Raw genomic sequence first — 17,801 nt, 5'->3', positions numbered from 1 at the left:
TTAACTTAATAAGTTTCATTCTAACTTGTTTTTCTAAGTAGTTAGGTGATCAGTAACCCTTTAAGGAACACTTCCATTCCACACTATGTTTTTGTTATGTTGTAAGTTTATTATCATTCTTTTTCAGATATTGTCTAATTTCCAGTACAATTTCTTTCCTTTTTTGCTCATAAATTATGTAAGACTGTTGTTATTTTTTAATTTACAGTGTCTCGCTCATCTGATACTTGTTATTTACTCATTCTTCTAAGTTCATTCCTCCTGTGAAAGTTTCTCCTCCCTACAGAATTAGATCTCCTACTTCTTCTGCACACATCAGTCTCCTAGTCATCTTTGTGATTTCTCCAGTTTAAGTAGTTTTGCACAGATGTTAAGACCCGTGTCCATGTGCAAACTCTTTCTTATCTTCCACTGTGCCTCAGTGCTTGATTTCCTCTCCTCTCTCCAATCTGTTTGGTTACTGGTTTCCAATATTCCCATTCTTATTCCACATGTTCTCCCATGGGCATAAGGTTATTTCTTCTGACTGCCTAAATCTCAGCCCCACTCTTTTTCTTCCCTTTGTACCAATGAACAGTCCCAGGATGCCCTACCAATAGAGAGGAGATTGGCTTGTCAGAGGTCAGCTATTATCAACTTCCCAGGAATTTTCCAGTTCTGTAGATTTCTCTTTTAACAGCTCTTATCATCTTTCTTTTTAAGTTTTTATTTAAATTCCAGTTAGCTAACATACAGTGTAATATTAGATTCAGGTGTACAATTTAGTGATTCAACACTTACATACAATATCCAGTGCTCATCACAACTGCACTCCTTAATCCCCATCACCTATTTCACCCATCCCCCTACCCACCTCCTCTCTCATAGCCATCGTAACTGGCCTCATAGTGTTGCTTATCCAGCCTATGGAGTGAGAAGCAGTGACTCTCTTGTCTTAGCTAAATACTGAGTGGAATGCTGAACAGTGATCCCTGTTCTTGACTTCTTTTCCCATCTTCAAAGTATTTAATATTTAAGGGCAATTGAGGTTTATTTTCATCAAGTCCTAAAAAAGGGCATGTATTAGATGCATTGTGTCTTCTGTTCACAGGTAAAAGAATCACATTATCACATTTAAAAAATTTAGTTGGGGCGCCTGGGTGGCTCAGTCGTTAAGCATCTACCTTCAGCTTAGGTCATGATCCCAGGGTTCTGGGATCGAGCAGCCTGCTTCTCCCTCTCCCTCTGCCCCTGCTTGTGTTCCCTCTCTCGCTGTGTCTCTCTCTGTCAAGTAAATAAATAAAATCTTTTTAAAAAATATATAAATAATAAAAGAGTTTAGTTATATCTATTTGAATGATCATCTTGGGGAAAAAAATAAAAGGCTAGTCCTTGATTACTTTACTCCAGCAAGCTCAAATAATTCTGCTGCCAAAAGGTTTTAAATTTTACTCCTAATTAGAGACCATATGCTGAAAAATAACTCTCACAGAGCAAGGTCTGTGAGACTTTCCTTTTGTTCAATATCAACCTATTGGGTTTTCCTCCAGACTTCCTCACCCACAGAAGAGGTATTGATTTATCTCTTGCCATGTGTGTATGGTTACCCAAGACACCACCTTGGCAAGAGAGCTGAGGACAATTCTGGGTTATAATTTAGCTCTATTCTACCCCAAATTCCATTGACTCCCTCTAGGAGTATATTTTCAATGGTCTGCAAACAAAGCAACTGGAAAATGCATCTGCATCTTTGTTACTGAAACTTAATGTGAGATAAACAGTGAAACTATAGTTAGTTGGTATGGTCACCCACTATTGCTACTTGTTATATAGAATTCGGTTCTACTGTGCAGGTTTGGAGTGGATTCTGGTCAGCCACATGCCTGTTCCTTGTTAGTGACAACTACATTTAACACAGAGGTCCTAATCTGTGAGTAGAATACAGGTTTTCACTTTCAATCAGACAGACTCACAGAAGCTTTTGGCCTTTATTCCATATTCTTTGTCTTGGTATAGCTCAATCTCTAAACCCTCAAAGTCAGGACCTGGGTGAATAAGGAATTACAGAGCATGGTCAGCAAAGGCTACGGTGAAGCTCACACTACACCATTTTCAGGTTATTACAATCTGTTCAGTGTCTACCCAGAGCTCTAGGAAACATGGAAGGCTGTGGGTGAGTTGGGCTGGGAATCCAATTATCAATGAGCCTCTCCTGATTTTCCTGGCTTTCCTCAACTATACATTTATAAAATAGAATTAGATTATTAAGCAGTTTAGTTATCTAGGAACAGTTTTTTTTTTTTAAGATTTTATTTATTTATTTGAGAGAGAAAGAGAATGCACAAGGAAAGGAGGGGGAGGAGCAGGGGGAGGGGTAGATGGAGGGGGAGGGGGAGAGAGGAGAAGCAGACTCCTTGCTGATCAGGGAGCCCCATGTGGGGCTTGATCTCAGGACTCTGAGATCATGACCTGAGCCAAAGGCAGACACTTAACTGACTAAGCCACCCAGAAACCTCCTGGGAATAGTTCTTCACAGAGCTAAGGTTACTGCTAAGCCTCCAATAATTCTTATTTCTTTATAATTGGCAGGGCATTGACAACTGGTGTTAGCTGGTAACTTTCCAGCACTGATGCTCATTCTGTACTTGAACACTCTGTGCCCAACATATTTGAGAAAAGTTGGGAAGAAATTGGAACTGGTAATTTCAAATTTATCCTCTAAAACTCTTCAGTAGTTTAAGAACTGGTTATTCATGTTTATTCTAAGTCCTGCAGAAAATGATTATTTCATATAATTAAAGCAATACTTCTGGCTGATTGGTATCCCTAATTACCTTTTTTTGTTAATCAATGAAAAGTGGAAGTTGTCCCTGAAATATCTTGGACTTTACTTTTAAATTGATAGAATCCCACAGATCATAGGACATAAGATCTTTGTGCTTGAAAAGCATAGGTATTTTCCCAATTATTTTGGAGTAGAGAGGAAAGAGAGAGGGAGACTGGATGAAGATAATGGAAAGGGAAAAAGATTGTGTGTGTGTGAGAGAGAGAGAGATAGGTGGGGGAGAGGGCAGACAGAGAGATTGGATTCCAGGAGACTGGAGAAAAGAACAAAAGTAGCAAAGTCCCAAGACTAGGTGATTCTTAGTCCCTAAGAGTGGCCCAGGTAGGGGGGCAAAGACCTCCAAGTCTGCATAGCTTCTGAGTCTGCTGGACGCTGAGCACAGGGACTCACGGCTTCCACCTGTGACCAATGAAAAGCAAGGCTGCCAAATCTGAATGGGCCACACCCCCTGGGAAAAAGAGATTTCAAAGATAAGCCAGGAGCAGTCCCTGGAGAGGACTGTGGGAAGCCCTGGTACTATGTAAGTTGCTGGAAACTTTGCGTATCTGTGGTTGGGGTGGGGGGAGGGAGAATAACAACAACAAAAAGAGTAGAGATATTGATCAAAATTTAGTTGATTTAAAGAAAAAAAAAGAGAAATGCTCCAGTTTTTGCATACTTGAGATCTTCATCAAGATTCGTATCTGCTAAAGAATAGTAAAATTTATATACTAGAAATGAGCACAGAAACTGCTGACACTAGTATCTTTATAAAATTAGGCCTACTTGGTTATTGGCCGGCAATAAGTGACTTGTCAATTCATAAAATGTATTCCTCAACCTCCTGGTATTTTAGTTAGCCCTGAATATCATTGATGACACAAATAAGTCTTTGTTTTGTCAGTTACATTCAGATTTCATTAAAATTTCTCTATCCTTATCCACCATTTTGGGAATCAACTTGGCAATATCTATTAAGATTGAAAATGCAAAAGAACAAAAAACACCCATGAACCAACAATATTGATTTATGCATATACTCTAGAGAAATACTTGAATATATGCAGAGGAGATAGATACAAGTGTTCTCACTGTTTCCCCACCAAAAAGCTGGGGGAAATTTTTAATATCCATTAATAGGAGAATGAATAAATAAATTGTGGTCTATTTATAAAGTGACATACATGGTGGTCAGTTCAAATGAATGAACTGGATCCTAATGTACCAATATGGTCAGATCTCAAGAGCATAATAATTGAGTGGAAAAAGCAACTTACACAGTGATGCCATTTACTTAAACTTTTTAAATGCACAAAACAATACTATCATTAGATTATTGAATGTGTAGGGGCGCCTGGGTGGCTCAGTCGTTAAGCGTCTGCCTTCGGCTCAGGTCACGATCCCAGGGGCCTGGGATCGAGTCCCACATCAGGCTCCCTGCTCCGGGGGAAACCTGCTTCTCCCTCTCCCACTCCCCCTGCTTGTGTTCCCTCTCTCGCTGTGTCTCTCTCTGTCAAATAAATAAATAAAATCTTAAAAAAAAATTATTGAATGTGTAAATAGTATTAAAAATAAAAAACTTGACAAACCATGAGAGACTCTTAACTATGGGAAAGAAACTGGGAGTTGCTGGAGGGGAGGTGGGTGGGGGGATGGGGTAACTGGGTGATGGGCATTAAGGAGGGCACGTGCTGTGATGAGCACTGGGTGTTACATGCAACTGGCTAATCACTGAACTCTACCTCTGAAACTAATGATGTTTTATATGTTGGCTAATTGAATTTAAATTAAAAAAAAACTTGAAAAACTCGAATGGATAGGATATAGAAAGAGAGAGAAGAAAGTGCACCTACAGACTGAATACTAAGGGGCCACAGCTGTATCAGAAATGCTTTGTTAAATTTAAAAAAATTGCGGCAAATAACACAAAATGTCAACATTTGCTATTTATTATTTCTGGATGGTCCATATTGTTACATTGTTATAATATTTTCTACTCTTTACTTTAGAATTTTATATTTTTTTAAAAAAGTTATTCTCCTCCCCCACTCACCTAGAGCAATTCAATATAAGATTGCTAATAAGTCCTGGAACACCTGAGTGGCTCAGTCAGTTAAGTGTCTGCCTTTAGCTCATGATCCCAGGGTCCAGCCCAGTATCAGGCTCTCTGCTCAGTGGGGAGTCTTCTTCTCCCTCTCCCTCTGCTGCTCCCCCTGCTTCTTCTCTCTTGCTCACACTCTCTCTCTCTCAAATAAGTAAAATCTTTAAAAAAAAGATTTCTAATAAGTCCTTAAATTTTGCTTAGATATTAACTGAGCATCTTCCATCTTCAAATCTCCTTTGCTAAACGTGTGTGTAGACAACTAACAGGCAGAAGCAACAGGCTCCATGCTGTGTGTGTAGAGGGATGTAGGAGAAGGGCCAAAGAAAGGAGAGATGGAATCTCATTGGCCTTCTGGAAGGCTTCTCAGAGGTGGGGCCATTTGTGCTGGGCTTTATTGAAATCCCATTCATTCTTCAAGTAGAACATTCCAGGGAACAAGATATGAAAACTGCTCAGTGCACTCAGAGAGCAATAAAACATCTGTCATCCCGAGAGAAGAATTCTCACAGGGATGTCTGCGAAGTGAGGCTCGAAGCATGGCTGGAATCAGATCTTGGCAGAGTGCTTAATGCTAACAGCCATCAGCACTAAGGAGTTTAAAAAAGTAATGGGAAACCACAGAGTTTTCTAAGGAGGTGAATGATATGATGTAGCCTGTATTTGGGTAGATAGCTCTGAAAAAAAATTAAGAGTTAAAATTAAATACAACCTGAAAGCTGGCAAACAAGTCAGAAGGACACATTTAGAGATGAAGAACTACATCTAACCTACAAGGCAGTCCTAACCTATAAGGACTGACTGTAAGTCAGAGATGAAGAGGGTGGAGCAACATGCATTTATAAAGTGAACCAAAGGGAACAAGGCGGGGCGGGGGGAGGGGGGTTAAGGCGATCATCTAAGGCTGGGAGCTGAGGGAGAGGAACGGGCAAAGGCCACCGTGTACCAGCCCCTGAAGGGGTGAGAGGAAATTGAGAAACAAATTTGAAATCAATGTAGGAGAGCATTTCTAGGAGAGGATGTTAGTGTCAAATGTTTCATGACCTTAAGATAGATGAGGTTCCAGCTGATGATCTCCAAGAGAGCAGCTTTAGTCCTAGTGATGGGGAAGAAGGCATGTGCTATGGTGATAGAATGGGACTGACAGCTCAGTGTAGAAGTATAACGGCAAAGAGAAAGAGAAACTTGGGGTAGTAGCTTTAGAAGAAAGAAAACTGATTCATAATTGTATCTGAAGTTTATTTTCAGATCTATTATATAATATATGCCTTTCAGATGTATAACATACGGAGCATCAGACTTATAATAAGTTGGGTTATTTGGGAGCTTTTAAAAAAGGGAAGCATGACAGAGTTCTGACTTTTAGCAAAGGCAAGAGACCAATGAAGTATCTTGTGATAAATTATGCTTTTCATTTCATTTATCATTTATACCCAATACTGGATTAAAAGAAGCTTTCATAAGCAATTCTATAAGAGTGAAATTCAAGGGTTTGTAGAACAAAAAACACAGTGTTTTTAGACAAGGGTATCATTTTTTGTTTGTTTTTCTTTGCTGAATGAGGTTCCCACAAGAAACCTTGAGGAAAGGGAGTCATGTTTTGGATGAACTCTTTTAGGAAGACAAAAAGAGGTGTTAGTGAGAGTTCTTTGGGTCTCCAAAGGCTTAATAATACGTCATATGAATAAAGAGAAGGTAGGCTGTCCAGGGAAATCACTGATTAAATTGCATGCTGTGGAGGAGTGCTTAGGGAGTACTGAGATGGCCAGAAATAGAACTGTTTCTCAAACTTTCTAGGCAGACCAGGTGCCACCCAATACAGGCCTAGGTTTTCTCTGGGCACAGCTGGCTGTGGGTGGAAGAGTTGTACCCACCCAAGCTGTGAATTAAAAACCAATTTCTTTGAAATTGCCTTAGTTAGAAAGTATTCTCTTCCTCCCTCCCCCACCAGTCAGCGATAAGCACTGGATGTTTTCAGTTTCTGGAACTAGTGAGGACAGTGAGGGTACTTTGCCATTCCTCTGTATCTGATCCAGCTCACATTTATAGTATTTTATACTTTATGAAACATATTCATTTAACCCTGGAAGCAGGAATTCTAGTCTCTGTTTTGCAGAGGAGGGGGGACACAAAGCTCAAAGATGAATTCTCCTAACTGCTGAGAAGTGTTGTGGGAACTCAGCCCACAGGGAAGCTTTTGCCCCTTTACTGTTTTCAGTTTGGGAGTGTCAGTGGAATTATTTGGCTCCTTCATTACTTCTCCTTTTGGTCATTCTACCCAAGAAAGAGCATGATATTTTGGTCAAAATTTGGAGCACTCAATGGTCTTTATTCAAATGGTTGTAGGTCTCTGTGGCCATGGGTAGAAGCAGGCTGTGTTCCTCTTGATGCCTAGGTTCTTAGGAGAGGGGTCTCTAATGTCTTTGTTGTCATATACACATCTGGGTGAGTGGGACAGGCCAGTCATTCCTACCCTCCACTGCAGAAACTCTGTGAGATGTGGTTAAAGATGCGTCCTGGAGCTTACGGCACCTCAGTTCAAATCCCAAATCATCACTCCCTCTTCTACAGTACCTCTGCTCAGAGTTGTGTAGAAGAATCCACTCAAGAGCTACCACAAAGCGCAGTGGTCTTCATAGTGGCTATGCTCCTTGGGGCTTGCAAGTGCAGTCATTAGAGCAGAGAAAAAATAAGTAGAGCTTTTCTTTATATTACTTTTCAAATACAAAGTTATGCTTTTCTAATAATCAGTATATGGATTAACACTGGTTCCCATACCTGTTGGCATCTTAGCCAATAAAACTAGACCCTTGAGGCATCCTGAAGAAAAAATGGAAGTTTCTCAGCATGGAGGTATGACAGGGCTGCCCTCACTCATTTGATTTTAGTATCTCATAACAAAAGTGTATTTTACTTACCATTTATTGCCACCAAGCTGATTATTTTCATAAAAGCAAGACCTGGAAATATTATAATTTTTAAATGCTTTGTAATAAGAGGTAGAATGACTGAAAATCTGTTCCACACAGAGGTTTGCCACTTGTCTTGTGACAAAATATTTAAAATAATTGCTGAAATTTCAAAGTTATATGTTTTTATTTCATAAAAAGATAAATATTTTAAATTTACTAATTACTTTTGTGAGAGAAATGGATTTCAACAGTAAGCTATCTAGAAGGTATTAAAAAAAAAATTCCCCCTAAGTCTGTCTCCCTCACAGGTAAAGGTGACATTTAAGCAATAAGTGAGAAAGTAAATGCTACATTAAAAAAAAATCTCTTCTACAGAGAGAGCATTTCAAAAGTGGATATTTGGAAATGTTTCCATTGCTATGTAATTTTATTGCTGAAAATAATGTGTCACCTATAAACACTCTTGTACTTACGAACTCTATGTACTTAAAAAACTCAGAAACTAAATTTCCTAACCTGTTTAAAAAAAAAAATCTGAAGTTAGTGAATTTTGAACTAATTTATTTTAAAAATCAGAAAAAAATTGGGGCAGAGAGGAGGGAAAATCAGAAAAACTGCCTTACAATTTATTTGTTAAGAACAACTGATTAATATCAGGGAAGATAGAAATTTGCTATCTGAATTTTGGCAAAAATTTTTGAATGATTGGTAGATAGGACTGAAACATGAGTTTCATGATTTTGTAGGCAGAGCTAGTGACATACACTTCTGTTTGAAACTCGGTGTATTTTCCAGCTATATTTTCAATTATGATTGCAAATAAAATCATGTATTCAAATAAATTGGACTTAAGATCAGTGGGAACATAATCAGATCATTTTTCTACAGGGTTATCATAGTGTAGCTATGCTGACTCTTGCCGCTAGAAGCTCGTGTTAGTAAACATTCCTCTTTTCAAATCCCTGATGTCATGATGCTTCTCTGACCACACTTTTTTTTTTTATCATCTTCAGTTAGCCAACATATAATACATCATGCGTTTTTGATGTAGTGTTCAACGATTCATTAGTTGCATATAACACCCAGTGCTCATCACAATACGTGCCCTCCTTAATACGCATCCCCATCCCACTTTCTTCCAGCTTTATTGGTGCATTTATTGGTGGGTCCTCCCCAGTTGCAGTAATTACATGGCGCCCTTCATATGTTAGTCCCTAAATGCCTATTGATCTCCTCTACCTGTTTCTTTGATCTTTCTCCCTGAAGATTCCTCAAGCTGCTCCAAAATTTATGTCACAAGTTCTAGTTTGAGGATCCTCCCTTGTGTTGGTGCAGCAGTTTGAGCACTGTAACTTACACACCCATTAACTGCCTAATCAGTCAAAATCCTTTGCCAGGGAACAAAGTAAATGACAGGAGCAGGGATAACAGCAGAGAAACTGTGTAGGTTGTAGAACTCACTCAATTTGGGATAGACTGTAGGAAATTCACTGGCTGAGTCTGTAGCTCAAGAGAGCACAGAACAATCTGTCATGCTAGTTCTAAATAACTATAAAAGCTCTTTTTATTAACATGAATTAAAAACTAGAAAAGTCAATTGAGCTGATCCAGACTGCCAGTGAATTGCACTCTTCATCCAAAATCCCTCAACTAAGCTTTCTTTCTCGCCCACCCAGACGAGGGGACAGAGCTTCTTGCAGTCAGTAGCAAAACCATGGATGCAGACCCCTCAACTAAAACTGTAAGTTTCTCTAGGATCGAGACCATCTCACAGGTCCCAGGGTTTTTGTTTGTTTGTTGCCTTTCTTTTCGTTCTGAATTCCTCCCCTACATTTGTAGCTCAAGGCTACACGTACAGTGGAGCTTTAAGATAGACTTGTTAAACTGTGGGTTGAAGTTGGCTAGTGAAATGAAGCAGTGAAGCTTGTAATGCAAGATTGCAAATATTGACTGCCAAATAATTTAGTGTTATTTTTGGTTTTGCATATGACTGTATCTGACACTTCTGTAATATATACATTTTAAGAGCACATATTAAATTATTCTGTGAAAACATAATTCAGAGGGAGTTGGGGAAAAAACAAAACAACAAACCTTCAGTTTCTTACCCCAGTGCTTTGAAAAGCCTTTAACCTCTTTCCCTCTCAGTTCAGATCTCTAAAGTTGATGTACTTTGAGCAAAACTCTCTAAACTCTGCCTCAATTTACTGATTTCTCTGGAAGGAAAGTCATTTAAGTCCGTCTCTCCTCTTTACTCCCTACTACTTCCCATCTCCTTCCCATTAGAGCTAAGCTATTTTATTGAAAGAATGTTTTCCTTTCATTCCAGGCCTTTCTGAAAAGCATAAACAAGAACATAAACATTTACTGAAAAATTCAACAATGGTTATTAGGTATAGACTCAAAAGTATTAAAATTGGAACTCCCTTGAGAATTTAGTTAAGAGAGGTCATGATAAATGAAGCTCTGGGCAAGTATCTTTTCCCGGGATCCCCCTCATTAACATTTTGGTTTTAAACACTAAATTGAGAGGACTGATTCATAGAAATCCAAACAACTAAACTGACTCAATGTCGCAGAGGCTCCCAAGGTCCTAGTGCATTCCCTTATATTAATATAAACCCTACTTAAAAAAATAATATATGTATATGTGTATATATAACATACATATTATATATATGTGTGTGTGTATATATATATACATATATATACTGTTTATTGCTTATTTTCCCATTTTAAAATGTTGGAGGATTCTCCTCCCTCCCAACTGTATCCCCCCAAGAGCATCACATTGAAGGAATGATAAAGATAGCACATGGCACCTTTATTACATTTCCTTACAGCAAAATACTCATCACGTTTCGTAAAGAATATTATTTTGTGCTAAAAAATATTATTTCCTAGACCAGTTTTTCCCAATTATTTTCGGTTTCTATAGCTAATCCTGGATTTAATTTAAAGAGAGGTGAGAATTGACATATTTTTAGTTAGTAGTCTAAACATGTCAATTTAAGTGAGGTTCAGAGAGCCAAGGTATTTATTATGTTTCTTGGGAGGAGAAAGGGTGCTGATAACAGATTTCAGGTGCTTACAGGAAGAAGGCTGCTTTAGGCATGCACATACAGGCCAAATACTGTGAGTCAGTGGTGCCAAAATGCACTGGAAAGATTTGACAACATTTTTATTAAAAGCAATGGAAAGAAAACATGCAAAATATGGTACACTGAAGAAGCCTTTTCTTTCCTTCTCATAAAAGGATATAAAATGAGAATACGCTAATGGGGAAGACTCCAGACAACTTAGAAATAAATTATGGAACTACGTAGTTAGGTTCATTTTAACTCTCATCTGAAAATATATTTCCCATCATTTCTTGGGCTTCTCGCCTTCCTTTTCTTTATCTGTGAAGCACCATGTTTTCTTTGGTTTCTTTGCAAAAACTGATTTGATAGTCTCTCTCCAAAGAACATTCTATGACTTAGAAGAACATGAAGAGTTCATGATAATAATAATTTTAATAAATTAGTACTCAATTTGAGAGGAAATCCAGGCACAATTTCTGAGGAAAGTAAAATCTTCGAAAATTGGGAGAGGAATTTTTGTTTGGCTTAATTAAGATAGGGTTTTGTTTATATATAATTATAATATAATTATAAAATATTATAAGACATTACTCTGCTAACCTGCCTGAGTCTTTATCTCACTCAGTCCTCTACAATCTAAGAAGGGATATAACGTAGGAGTGTGCTCATTTAAATGTCTTTATCTGATTAGCGATAGGAACTTCCAAATAGATTTTTTAAATTTTATTTTATTATGTTATGTTAATCATCATACATTACATCATTAGTTTTTGATGTAGTGTTCCATGATTTTCTTCAATCCTTTAGTGTTGAATATTACATTTGTTTATCTGCTTTACTCAAAATGCATACAATACATAGTAACAACATCATGAAGTTCTTTTTTTTCAAAGCTACAATTGTATATCTCCAGTGAAGTGAGGCTCAGGAGACCTTCTTCACACTAATCTCAACAAACTGCTGTCCTTATACCAATTGCTCTCTTTCTTGCACTTGCAGAATCACAGCTGGGTCTCCTTATGAAAAGAGAGTACATAATAATTGCACTAAATATGCATTAAATTACTTTGCAAAATGATAGTGGCATCCATTATAAAGCCTGTGTTTGAGATGTTTAATCAGCTATTTAAATTTTCATCAGGATGCAAGTCGACATGCGAATTCTTGGCCAAAGGCATTCTATTTACCACATAAATATTTGTTGATTAAGAAAAGCACAGGACCCTATACTCTCCTCGGGTTTCAGAGGCACACAAGCATTTCTCAGGAGCAATAAATAAAAACATGAAATTTTAAAAAATCAAACTTGAATTTTGATACATTGTTTAGTTGGCAACTACATTTCCTATGAATAATATGCCACTTCACAGTGATTTAATATTAATATTCCTCAGGAAATCAAGTTTAGGAGAGTGGAATTAGAGAATATAGAAATGCTAGTAATTGTATTTTTTAAGAACAAAGCTAATAAATGCAAAGCAAACTATTTGCTGATTATATCACAAGATTTTATTTTAGTTTTTTTCTATGTTAAATCTTTTGTACATCAGAGCACTTATATCAAAATAGAAAGGAATGGAGTATTTGAGGTTGTGTTATTTTATTTTCTCATTTTCCCCCACATGCACCTGATCTGAGTTACATTTAGGGTATGGATCTACATTGATTAGCTTCAGAAAACATAGCTGGTACGTTTTCTCTCCGCTGGGCTCCACAGAAGGGCTCAAGGGGAAAGTGACTTCTTGTCTTCATCACAGCAAGTGCTCAATTTATGCAGCCTTGGGTATCACACCAGTGCTGGGAGGAAGAGCAAGAGGAAGTGAAGGAAGGAAGGTTAAAAGGGAGTTGAGGTTGCCTTGAACTTGGCTCAGATTGTCTGGTTCCTAGATTACTGGGTAAGAATTTTTAAACTTTTCCCTGGTATAATTTATTACTCTGAAGTGAGGGACAGGAATGGTGATTATCCATAGAAAATATAAATGGGACTGCCGAACGGAAAAAAAAAAAAAGAGAGAAAGCAACATATTTGGATATTGTGGTTTTGTACTTTGAATGGGAGTTTGTAATGCTCAGTTGTTATTACACTTCTAATATCTAGCAATGACTGTGACAGGTCTAAAATGGTAAAGCTGAAAAAGACAATAGAAAATTATTTAGGTAAATCTCTCTTTCCCTTTGGAAGAGATAGTTTCAATTATAAATGTGAATCCTCATAGAAGTCACATGATATTCTGTCTGTTCTATTTTATTGTATCCACCAGAATTTAAGTTCAATGATAGAAAGGACTTTCCTGCTTTGTCACTGTACTTACTCCTGTAACCTAGAATGGTGTCTGGAACATAGCAGGAGCACACAAATATTTACTGAATGACAGGGTGAATGAAGAAATGAGTGTGTGCTTAGGAGACCAATGGAATAAAATGAGGGCACATTTTTTTTTTTTTTTTTTTAAGATTTTATTTATTTCCTTGACAGAGAGAGACACAGCGAGAGAGGGAACACAAGCAGGGGGAGTGGGAGAGGGAGAAGCAGGCTTCCCGCCGAGCAGGGAGCCCGATGTGAGGCTCGATCCCAGGACCTTGAGATCATGACCTGAGCCGAAGGCAGACGCTTAACGACTGAGCCACCCAGGCGGAGGGCACATTTTTTTAAGCCAGGAAGCATATTGCATTTGCAGGGGCTTCCCCTGAGTAAAGCAAAACTACCAAATTCAATTATTAGGGCTATTGTTGCTAAGTGAGAGATTTGAGTGAAGATGATACTGCTTATTATGTTTATGGATGGATGCTTGATGATCATTCTTCTTTGAAGTTGTCACTACTAACAGGAATGGATATCTATACAAATGAAAGGAGTTTTTAAAATTATGGCAGCCAATACATTTTTCCATTATTTATACATAGAGACTTGCCCTTGTCTTCTAAATGAAAATCTTTTGCAGGCATTGGTTAGCAAACTGCCGGTAACACTGAGTCTTACTCACAGCCTTGGCTCCAAAAGTCTGAAATGTTGGTTGATCTGCCATTGCTAACCAGGTGTATGACCTAAGACAAATAACCTTGCTTCACCGTGCCTGAATTTCTCCATCTAAGGATTACATGTTAGGCTGTTCTGGGACAGTACTCAAGAAGTTTCAAATAAGATATCTCTAAGTTCATATCTCAAAGCTACATGGAACACCAGTTTCTCTTTATCTGCTGTGTGTGTGTACTTGTTGAATGAATGTGTAAATATGAGCCTTCACCAGCATAAAAGAAGATATGATCTTGAGATAGAAAAACATCAGTCCTTTCATAAACACAAACACTCTTATAAGCAAAATGAGAGCAAGACTTTTGGAACCACAATAGTACCAATTAGTTCACAAAGCATCTCACTAGTTGGATGGGAAAAGATTAATTCAGAAATCTAGTCTGTTCTCTAGGGTGATGAGAAGTTTTGTCTATTCACAGTATCTTTAATCCTGCTATGCGCTTTTGTATACTTCAGGATAATGGCTCTGCTACCAAAATCTTTCCTGATTTTGAGCCTCATTTTCTTTGTCTTCTTTCCATTCATTTCATCTTAATCATATACTTGTAAAGCCTCTTAACACTTTCTCTTTTCAATGTATTTAATCAATTTTTTTCTCTAAGTATTTGAAAGATAATTATAAAAATTCTACTCATTTAAATAATTTTAAGTTAATCATACTGCACCCTTTCTCTCTCTCTCTCTCTCTCTCTCTCTCACCCTCCCTCCTTTTCTCATAATATTGAGGAGTGTGAGATTCCCCTGGCAAGGATGTGAAGTTTATCTGGCTAATCTGAACAGCTGTTTATCTGATATTTGGAAGCTCACTGGAGCATATCCAGTTTTCAAGGTAAATAAATTTACCTCTTTCCCTCAAAATTGTTAGACATTTTCAGTGTCCAAAATCAATGTCTTTGCTGGCTCTCCTTATCCTGTCTTATAAACTCACCATCAACTGCAAACTTTTATAGGTACAGAATGTGTCATGCTCCTGGGAAATAAAGGGCAAGGAGATTAAAAATATCATCTCAGACTTTAGGGGAAAGAAAGATAATAAATATGAATATATATTTTAAAACTACACACTGGTAGAATATCCTATGTGTCAGATAAATGAGGGAAATAATATTTCTTACAGGAGTTCAAAAGTCGAAGCTGGGGCAGGTAGGAAGTTCCATTGAGTAGGGCAATGGTCTTCTATGTTTCAATCCCGTATTTTGAAACTTGTTTGTGAAGTGATCTATGTACCACCAAAGGATCCATGGATGGAATTCATAAATGGCAAGAACATCCTGAAATGGCATGGGAAGTTCTGTTTTTATGTCCTTATTTTTCATGGGGGAGTCAGGTTTTCTCCTTTTCATGGCTGAGACTTCTGACTCCCAGTGCAGGCTGTCTTCTGCTTAAAGCCTTTGGCCAATCTGGTTCTTAGGAGTTTTGCCTCCACTCTGACCTCAGCACTCCATGATCTGAGTTCCTGTATTGTGAAACTGTGAGTGAATTCTTGTCTTATGTCTCAAGTTCCTAGTAATCGAGCCTCCATTGGGCTACTGTTGTTGAGTCCCTACCTACTGCCTGAGACCTCCCAGAGAATGAATTTTCTGTCTTTGAGCCAACTTCTCAGAACTGGTTTTCTAATACCTGTTGCAAGATTTCCAAGTGCTAGTTATTTATCTCCCTGCTCTTTTTTGCTATCACTAAATGCCCTGGCTTAAATGGATCCCTTGAATTTCAGACAAGGTAGAGAATCTTAGACTAGTCATGTTTTGATCCTATGTGTTTTTTCCCCTGACTAACTCATCTCCAAATTTCATATCTGCCCTTGGACCCACAATCTCATGCTTTAAGTCACTAATATCCTTAATCCCTGCCATTGTCCAAACTTTCAGGACCCAACACTTGTCTAACCCTTGACAGGAATTATGTATAATCCTGAAATTTTTTATAGCTATCAAATTTGAGCAAAGTCTTATAAGACCTAATACAAATTGAGATGGGTAGTAGGGAATTATTGAGAAATAGAGAAAACATCCTAATAAGAGGTAAGAAAACTAATTTCAGCCATATTAGAGAGGTTGAACTCATCCAGCATGTTTAGGAAGGCAGAAGTAATTATGTGAAATAACAAAGGTCCTAATTTATATAGTGGCTTTGATAGGAATAAAGAGTTTTGATACTTTGTTTATAGTATCTTCTAAAATGGACCTTCTAGATTTTAAAAATTTTGCAGAATCGTTAGAGATCCTTGGCAATGTTGGTTTCTCAGAATCATTATTTACAGCTTTTATTGAGTTTCTATTTGTAGATGATTCAAAACTAGGTTTATCTTTTATGCAAGAATAATCTTCATGGTGCTTAGCGTCCAGTGGCTTCTTGCACTGTTTTCACCATGATATTATAATATTTTGTAGCCACCATATAGTGATAGAATACCAAGATTTTAAGCTAAACCTTGTTTTTTTTTAAATAATATGCATTGTTAATTTGTAATTATCATACCAGTAATTTTCTACAATGCTATAAAATATGATCACGAAGAAACCATTTTACTTGGCAGTTTTATATTTCAAAATGTATTTTTGTTATTTAAAATATGGATATTTCAATTTTGAGCCACTGTGCCATGTGATGTTCTCATTTTATAAAATTATTATTAACAGCACAAGCCCTGACTTTTAATTTAGGGTGGGTTTAGCTTGTAATTTTTAAAGTACTTTTATGACTAAAAGCTATTTTTCAGTGATAATTAAAATTATATTAAGTGAATCTTGTAAAATGTAACACCATAAACTGTTACAGTGGTGTTAATATGATAAATCTCAAAAGCAATGAATGTCATTAGCACTTAAACACAGGGAAAACAAACATAAAGGAAAATACAGAAGAAACATCATGGTAGTCCTTAGAGTTCAAAATGATTAGCAGTAGCAGTGATTTATAAGTTTAGTATCTTCTGAGACTCTTGCAAAGGGGTTAGAGGTTCCAAATCATGCTGCCTTATTTTATTAGAAGTGGAAGAATGCCAAAATGATTTCATGAAAATATTTGCCTTTGAAGAAAAATGCAGCAGCTATGAATCGGTAAACTGAAATTCACTTTACCTGCAAATAGAGAAGGAAAGAAAAATGTGGGGGAAACACAGTAGGTCTTCAATACGTGTATATTAATTTTGCGAGTCTCCAACTCATGCTTCAGACCATCTCAAAGCTCCCCTAGGAATTCCATTATAGGTCCACCTTGGATATTATAGTCCAAAGAACCCATAAAACATGAGGACAACACTGAAGTCCTTTGAGACCCAGACTGTCCTTTGAAGAGAAAGAACTAGGGCACCAAGGTTAGTGCAGCAACAGAGATCAGAACCACATTAGGGTATCCTAAAATAGTCCACCTCTCCCTAGGGTCAGTTGAGGTCCAGCCCCAAAGGAGATCACATCTCTAACATACTTATGTTCACCACATTGTGTCTAAGAAGGCCTTGAACACACAGCCTACAGGGCTTCATACACAAAATAATATTTTTTCTTCTAAAATCAAAACGTGAGGTTATTTTTATATCCTCACACTTAGAGATAACATTGACAAGGAATCAGTCACAATTTTCAAGTCTGCTTAAAGCTAGGGAAAGAACAAATGCTTCCATTTGAGGCTAATTCTGTTAAATTAAACTTTTACCTTATTAATGTACAGTACCATATGTGTAATGCAAAAAACACAATAACAGATTTTCAAGTTGCAACTTCTTAATTTAGTCTGTCCTCATATACGTTTCTTTCCCTTGAAAATTTGGTTCAAAAAGTACTTGATAACACAGATAATCTCAGTTTTAGTCGATATAGATCTTGAAGCAATTTGGGGTGGAAAATGAGGGAGGGAGTGAGACTTGGGA

At 37.4% G+C, this 17,801-nt stretch overlaps 1 protein-coding gene across 2 annotated transcripts in view; it reads left to right on the top strand.

Annotated features, from left to right (window-relative positions):
* Window positions 1-17,801, top strand: part of GRIK2 (glutamate ionotropic receptor kainate type subunit 2) — a 1,100,253-nt gene that overhangs the window by 385,063 nt on the left and 697,389 nt on the right. The window contains exon 1 of one of the 2 annotated variants that reach the window (XM_032408165.1): window positions 9,513-9,557. The exons of the other annotated variant lie outside the window; for it this stretch is intronic. The gene's annotated coding sequence lies outside the window, so the exon portion shown is untranslated. Of the gene's footprint in view, window positions 1-9,512; window positions 9,558-17,801 lie in introns of those variants that run through there. 2 annotated transcript variants of the gene reach the window in all.

The sequence above is a fragment of the Phoca vitulina genome, unplaced genomic scaffold, assembly GCF_004348235.1.
Source record: "Phoca vitulina isolate PV1807 unplaced genomic scaffold, GSC_HSeal_1.0 scaffold9, whole genome shotgun sequence".
Lineage (NCBI taxonomy): Eukaryota > Metazoa > Chordata > Mammalia > Carnivora > Phocidae > Phoca > Phoca vitulina.
This window is presented reverse-complemented; position numbering and strand designations above follow the sequence as displayed.